Source organism: Aquarana catesbeiana, linkage group LG03 (genome assembly GCF_042186555.1).
Source record: "Aquarana catesbeiana isolate 2022-GZ linkage group LG03, ASM4218655v1, whole genome shotgun sequence".
In the NCBI taxonomy this organism is placed as follows: domain Eukaryota; kingdom Metazoa; phylum Chordata; class Amphibia; order Anura; family Ranidae; genus Aquarana; species Aquarana catesbeiana.
In genome coordinates this window covers 676,783,347-676,791,772 of record NC_133326.1, presented here as the reverse complement: position 1 = coordinate 676,791,772, position 8,426 = coordinate 676,783,347, and positions in this window count along the sequence as shown.

Here is an 8,426-nt window from a genome sequence, read left to right as displayed (position 1 = left end):
ACTGACTTTTGTTAAGGCTTACTACTTAAAGTGGAATGATGACATAAAGGAAATGCAAGCAGGCAGGATTTTTAATGCAGAAGAGACATACTGCGTCTCTCCTGCATTCATTTTCCTAACCTGCGTGTACACACCGTAAACTGACCGGCGCACATGCAGCTCAGTGTACACCAAGCTGTTTTGCAAACCATTTAGTGAGTGATTGAGAGATTGTTCTGCTGCCAACACATCACTTGCAGTCTAGGTGATTCCCAATGCTAACACCTACAGCAATTTTTTTAAGTCTGCAGGCTTAAATAATTTATGGATGAGTTGACTTGCTGGAGGAAGAACCAGTAAGTAGAATTATGGGACTATAGGGCCGGTTTATTATATCACTCTCTATTGGGACCTGTGTTTACGGCAGCGTTAATCTTTACGTCAAATTTTTCTTTTGTTTTAGTCATAGTCTTTTAACTAAAATGCAGTTTTTAGTCTTAGTCGTATTTTAGTCATCTGAATTGTTTTCGTTTTAGTCGTATTTTAGTCATCTTTATTGTTTTTGTTTTAGTCGTATTTTAGTCATCTGAATTGTTTTCGTTTTAGTCGTATTTTATTCATGTGAATTGTTTTCCTTTTATTCGTATTTTAGTCGACTAAAATCTCCAGTACATTTTAGAAGACTAAAATAGATTTAGGTAAATTGTAATGTATTTATTCAAAGTGTTACTAAACCCAGGAGCCTCTATTCACTATATCTGGTCTCCCACAGTACACAGAACATGGAAATGCAATTATTTTAGTAAATATAAACTGCTAAATACCTTTTCTTATCAGTAGTATATAGCAGTCTTGTGACTTCTATCAGTGTCTGGTTAAAGCTTGTAGGAGGAGTTTTCATTCTCCCCTCACTGTCCAATGAGGCTGCAGGACCCCTGACCCTCTGTCTGGACAGTGCTGATTGGCCCTGTGCTGATCACACACACCCTCCCAAGAAAAATAAAAATCTGGCAAAACACACCAAACTGAGCATGTGCAGAGTGCCTCCAAGTCTCTGTTCTACCAGCAGATAGATTTGTACTGTGGAAAAAGGGGGGGGGTCAGAGAAGACAGGATCAAACAGCCTTTTTACACAATGCGGAGGATTAACCCCTCAGGTTCCACAGTGAGTATAACAAGCATGCTTTACTGCATATACAGACCGATTTTACTGTTTGGTGTGTATTGCTAGAGATTTTCCTTTCTTGTTGGGAGAATGCATGTGATCAGCACAGGGCCAATCAGCACTGTCCAGACAGAGGGTCGGGGGTCCTGCAGCCTCATAGCACAGTCAGAGGAGAATGAAAACTCCTACAAGCTTTAGCCAGACACTGATAGAAGTCATATATATTTATATATTATGTAACCTGGGGGAAAGGTAGCAGGTACAAGAGCTTCCTGGGATAAGCAGGCTTTCAGGCACAGATACCAGAACAAGTGAAGTAGTGACAAACAGTGAAGTGTTTAATGGTGATATTTACAAGTCTATAGAGGTGCTGTACATTGTTCAAAACAAACAGAACAAAATAGCCAAACAAAAACCTAGCCGTGTCTCGGCTCTAACTATACACTATGCATGCCCTAACTACCAGACTGAGCAAGCCTACCGCTTGTCAGTTTCCACATAAACTACATAACAGCTTTTTACCAACCTTTTTGCTCTCACAGACCAGTGTTGTCTGTGTTTCCCAGGCAGAGAGCAAAAGCTGTCTGCTCAGGTGAGCTTAAATTAGCCTGGGGAAGAGGACCAAGACCCGAACTGGATCATGGATCAGAGATTCCTGAATGTGTACGAGAGGAGCCTGGGAGACGTACAAACCCCGAACAGGACTTTTCCTGGCTCTCTCTGGGACGCTCTGCTACATATCATCCCCCCTTGTTTCAACCCCAGGGTTGGAACACCTGTAGCACAACAGGAGTGAACACGGGACAGGGCATCTAGATTCTCCATCTCAACACCTGGCCTGTGTTTTACAGTGAAGGAGTAATCCTGTAGAGCCAAAAAGATTCCTCTGCTACTGAGGACCATTTCACCATTACAGAGTCTTTCCCTTTCGTAAGGTCTGTCAGTGGGGCAGCTATAGTTGCAAAATTTGGGAAAAATCTTCTATAATACCCCGCAATGCCAAGAAAGGCCCTGACCTGCTTCTTATCTCCTGGATGGCTTCTATTTTACTCACTTGACGTTTTATGACACCACGGCCAATAGTGTAGCCCAAATACTTGGCTTCCTCTAGACCAATGGCACATTTTTTTGGATTTGCTGTAAAACCTTCTTTGAAGAGGGAATCAAGGACAGCCTGGACACAGGGTAAGTGAGACTCCCAGTCAGTGCCACGTACCACTATGTCATCTAGATAGGCTGCTGCATATCATTGGTGGGGTCTTAGGGTCCTGTCCATGGCCCTCTGAAATGTCGCGGGGGCATTTTGCAACCCAAAAGGTATTTTTTTATATTGAAAGGAACCCTCTGCGATCACAAATGCAGTCTTCTCTTTGGCGCTACCAGTCAGGGGTATTTGCCAATAACCTTTTGTCAAGTCCAAAGTGGTCAGATAGTGAGCCTTGCCAAGTCGGTCTATAAGTTCGTCTCTCTTACGGAGAAACGCCGCGTCAGACGGAGCCACGGGACCTGACGTCACCACACCAGCTGGCTAGCTTCATCGCGGCCGAGCTGTCTGTTTCGATCTGATTTTTCGCTTTACTCTTGATGTCGGCTACCCATCATTTTGCCATTAAAAAGCTTTTACCTACTACACTATAGAGGACCCTCTGTTTGTTTGATTTCTCCCTACACATAACGAGTAATCCTACAGAGGCGTAGCTCATCATACGGCTATCGCAGCGCTCAAGAAGGACCCGAGGCGGATCCAAGTCTGCAAATGAAATCAGCAGTTCCTGCCGATAATATCCGGCATCTCTGAGCTCTGAAGACCCCCGTAATAGGGGTCCAGCATATCTGGTAAGCGGCCCCCCCCTTCTTTTACCATTATCCGGCTTGTTCAAAAGAAAAGGAGATGAAATTCCGCAATTAGAAGGAAGGACAGTTAATATAGAAATATACACTGAATAAGCTTACAGGACTTTTTATTTAATATTCACTTTTCAGGATTACACAATAGTAAAACAATTTATTTATTCATACCCAATATTATGAAACTTTAGGTTGAAGGTTAATCTTTAATCACCGTGTTTTTTTGACATTAGTAGCGCACCTGAATTTTTTTTTACTATGTGTCAAAGTTTGTCACTGCATTAAGCTTCCTGAAGTCGTTACAGAACCTCCAAGTGCCATCCGGTTTTGGGACTAACACGATGGGGCTAGACCAGTCACTATTGGATTCCTCAATGACATCTAGCTCCAACATTCTTTTAACTTCATCGCTGATGTCCTTTCTCCTTGCTTCAGGAATTCGGTACGGTTTGAGCTTGACACGGACCCCAGGTTCAGTAACAATATCAATGAACATTTCTCTCTGTTCCCTATCAGGAACTCTCTAGCTTCCTGTTTTGGGAATATGACAGGGTGTCTGTAATCGTGACCTCAGGGATCAGAGGGGACTCAGTAACCTTTGCCGTTACCGGGAGGGACCTCACAGTTAACACCAGTCTATCCTTCCAGGGCTTTAACAGGTTTATGTGGTAAATCTGTTCGGGCTTCCCTTTTCCTGGTTGATGTACCTTGTAATTGACCTCCCCAACTCTTTCAATTACTTCAAGGGGACCATGCCACTTAGCCAGGAACTTGCTCTCAACATTGGGAACTAACACCAGGACCCTGTCATCAGGTGAGAAAACACAGAGTTGGACCTCCCTGTTGTATATCCTCTGTTGGGCTGCTTGGGCCTGCAGTAAGTGTTCTTTTACCATCGGCATGATTGCTGCAATCCTCTTCTGCATTTGAGCGATATGCTCAATGACACTTTTATGGGGTGTCTGCTCCCCCTCCCAAGTTTCTTTGGCTATGTCCAAGAGTCCCTGGGGGTGTCTCCCATAAAGCAACTCAAATGGAGAGTACCCCGTGGAGGACTGAGGAACCTCCCTGATGGCAAACATCAAGTATGGTATCAGGAAGTCCCAGTTTTTCCTATCCTTGTCAACAACCTTTTTTAACATGCTATTTAATGTCTTATTGAAGCGTTCCACCAAGCCATCCTTTTGAGGATGGTACACCAAGGTCCGCAACTGCGTCACCTTAAATAACTTGCACAGCTCCCTAGTTATATGTGACATAAATGGGGTGCCCTGGTCTGTAAGGACTTCTTTAGGGATGCCAACATGACTGAACACCATAAACAGCTCTTTGGCAATGTTTTTAGCAGACTCAGTGCGTAAGGGAACTGCCTCAGGGTAACGGGTAGCATAATCCATGATTACAAGGATATGCTGAGGACCCTGGGCAGACTGGGGGAATGGACCCACAAGTAGGGATGAGCCGAACACCCCCCGGTTCAGTTCGCACCAGAACCTGCGAACGGACCGAAAGTTCGCACGAACGTTAGAACCCCATTGACGTCTATGGGACTCAAACGTTCGAAATCAAAAGTTATCATTTTAAAGGCTAATTTGCATGGTATTGTCCTAAAAAGGGTTTGGGGACCCGGGTCCTACCCCAGGGGACATGTATCAATGCAAAAAAAACTTTTAAAAACGGCCGTTTTTTCGGGAGCAGTGATTTTAATGATGCTTAAAGTAAAAAAAAAAAAAGTGAAATATTCCTTTAAATATCGTACCTGAGGGGTGTCTATAGTATGCCTGTAAAGTGACGCGTGTTTCCCGTGTTTAGAACAGTCCCTGCACCAAATGTCATTTTTAAAGGAAAAAATCTCATTTAAAACTGCTTGCGGGTTTAATGTAATGTCGGGTCCTGGCAATATGGATGAAAATCAGTGAGACAAACGGCATGGGTACCCCCCAGTCCATTACCAGGCCCTTTGGGTCTTGTATGGATATTAAGGGGAACCCCGCACCCAAATTAAAATAAGGAAAGGTGTGGGGCCACCAGGCCCTATATACTCTGAACAGCAGTATACAGGCTGTAGGTTTGTTGTTAAGTAGAATCTCTTTGTAATTTTGAACGGGTACATTTTTAACGTGTTTAGCTCCAGCCAAAAAATCTTTTTTAAGCTTTTTGGAAAACATAGGGAAGGGTTATCACCCCTGTGACATTTGTTTTGCTGTCTTTCCTCCTCTTCAGAAGATTTCACCTCACTTTTTGTCCCAATGGATTGGAAAGCATCAGTGGAAAGGAGAAATGTTTTTCCCATATTAACTCTTACAGGAGAGAATTTCCCTTCCTAGGGGTAGATTTATTCTCACTTCCTGTTGTCTCCTTCCGTTTGCAAGTAGGAGTCGTTTGTAAGTTAGTTGTTTGAAAGTAGGGTCCTGCCCTATATACTCAGCAGAAATTTGGGCCTTAGGTGTTGCTGTGGCCACAACACTGTAAGCCCTCACAGGGCTCTGCTGTGAAATATTAGATCAAGAATTGTAATTACATGCCCCTGTTGAACAGGAGCTGAAAAATTAGGCCTTAGGCACTGGTGCTGGTGCCACAACACTGCAACCCCTCACAGACACTCTAGTTGGAATGCAGGAACGAGCCCTGCTGCAAAGTATTGCATCAAAAATTGTAATTACACGCCCCTGTTAAACAAGGGCTGAAAAATTGGGCCTTAGGCACTGGTGCTGGTGCCACAACACTGCAACCCCTCACAGACACTCTAGTTGGAATGCAGGAACGAGCCCTGCTGCAAAGTATTACATCAAAAATCGTAATTACACGCCCCTGTTAAACAGGGGCTGAAAAATTGTGCCTTAGGCACTGGTGGTGGCACCCAGAACCAAAAATGTTCTTACAAGCTATCAGCGTGATGATTGAGGAGGAAGAGGATAATTACTCAGGGATAGTCACTCAGCATCAGCATAGGCAGTCTTTGAAGGGATCTGAGATTTCAAAAAAAATTATTCGGTTACATCAGCATCAGGTGCTTGGTAGCTGGTGGTGATCCAAGACTCATTCATTTTTATGAAGGTCAGTCGATCGACCGAGTCAGTGGACAGACGCACCCTGTGATCGGTTACCACACCTCCAGCAGCACTGAATGTGCGTTCCGAAAGAACGCTGGATGCAGGACAGGCCAGTAGCTCAATTGCATACTGTGCAAGCTCTGGCCAGTGATCCATCCTCAAGACCCAGTAACCCAGAGGATTTTCGGTGGGAAAGGTGTCCAAGTCTGATCTTGCCCCTAGGTATTCCTGCACCATGTAAAACAGACGCTGGCGATGGTTGCTGGAACCGATCATACCTTGGGGCTGCGGACCAAAAAATTGTCTGAACGCATCGGTCAGACAGCCACCTTCTCCACCGCTCCTTCTTTGACTGACCGAAGCCTCAGCAACACATTGTCCAGAAACAGGAGTTTGTAACCTCCCAGTCTCTGGGAACGCGTTGCACAGACCTTTCTGCAAGGCCTCCCGAAGATGTTTCATCCTCTGCTCCCTCTGCGATGGCAAGATAAGGTCCGCAACCTTACCCTTGTAACGTGGATCAAGGAGGGTTGCCAGCCAGTATTGGTCCTTCTCCTTGATACCACGAATACGAGGATCCTTACGCAGGCTTTGCAGGATCAGGGAGGCCATGCAGCGTAGGTTTGCTGAGACATTCGGTCCGGAGTCCTCTGGGTCACTAAGGACGACATGGTCCGCAGCCACCTCCTCCCAGCCACGTACAAGTCCATGTGTTTCTTGGGACTGATCCCTTAAAGACTGCTGCTGATGCTGAGTGCCAGGCTCCACCTCCATACTGACACAATCTTCCTCCTCCTCCTCTTCCTCCTCGTCCTCTTCCTGTGTGATCGGCGGGCACGCAGGAACACTGTCTGGATAAAGGGGGCCTTGAGAGCTAAGGAAGTCCTCCTCTTCCTGCCTCTGTTCTGCCTCAAGTGCCCTGTCCATTATTCCACGCAGCGTGTGCTCCAACAGGTGGACAAGGGGGACAGTGTCACTGATGCATGCACTGTCACTGCTCACCATCCTCGTGGCCTCCTCAAATGGTGACAGGACAGTGCATGCATCCCTGATCATGGCCCACTGGCGTGGGGAAAAAAAAACAAGCTCCCCTGACCCTGTCCTGGTGCCATAGTCGCACAGGTACTCATTGATGGCCCTCTGCTGCGTGTGCAGCCGCTGCAGCACGGCCAATGTTGAGTTCCACCTGGTGGGCATGTCACAGATTAGGCGGTTCTTGGGCAGGTTAAACTCCTTTTGGAGGTCCATCAGCCGAGCACTGGCATTATATGACCGGCGGAAATGCACACAGACTTTCCTGGCCTGCCTCAGGACATCCTGTAAGCCCGGGTACCTGCCCAAGAACCGCTACACCACCAAGTTAAGGACGTGAGCCAAACAGGGCACATGGGTCATTTGTCCCTGTCGGAGGGCAGAGAGGAGGTTGGTGCCATTGTCGCAAACCACCATTCCTGCCTTAAGTTGGCGTGGCGTCAACCACCTCTGAACCTGCCCCTGCAGAGCTGACAGAACCTCTGCCCCAGTGTGGCTCCTGTCCCCCAAGCACACCAGCTCAAGCACCGCATGGCATCTTTTGGCCTGCGTACTTGCGTAGCCCCTTGAACGACTACGGAGCACCGCTGGTTCCGAGGAAGAGGCCATGGAGGAAGAAGAAGAGGAGGGGGTGGAGGAGAGAGGTGTGTCACAATCATTAGCATTTTGGAGGCGTGACAACCTCCAACACTACTGCACCTTGTCCTGCATCCTTCCCAGCTGCCAGCAGAGTCACCCAATGCGCCGTGAAACTTAGGTAACGTCCCTGTCCATGCCTGCTGGACCATGAGTCAGCGGTAATATGCACCTTACCGCTGACCTCCCTGTCCAGCGAGGCATGGACATTGCCTTCCACATGCTGGTAGAGAGCCGGAATCGCCTTCCGTGAGAAAAAGTGGCGTTTGGGTACCTGCCACTGAGGAACCGCACATTCCACAAACTCACGGAAGGGGGCAGAGTCTACCAACTGAAAAGGCAGCAGTTGAAGTGCTAGCAATTTTGCCAAGCTAGCATTCAACTGTTGGGCATGTGGATGGCTGGGAGCAAACTTCTTTCGGCGGTGCAGCAGCTGGGGCAGGGAAATTTGCCTGGTACAATCTGACGTCGGTGTACCAAAATCAGATTGCCCACAAGTACGTGGCTGTGACACACCTAATTCTACACCTTCATTCCTCTCAGTGCAGGTCTCAGAGAGGACTGAAGGTCTAGTGGGGTTGGAAATCTCAGCTGATGAGGAGCAAGCAGAGGTCCTCTTTGTTCTTTGGTGTGGGTCTTTTAGATACGCTTGCCAACGAACTGCATGGCAGGTCAACATATGTCTGGTCAAGCATGTGGTACCCAAGCGGGAG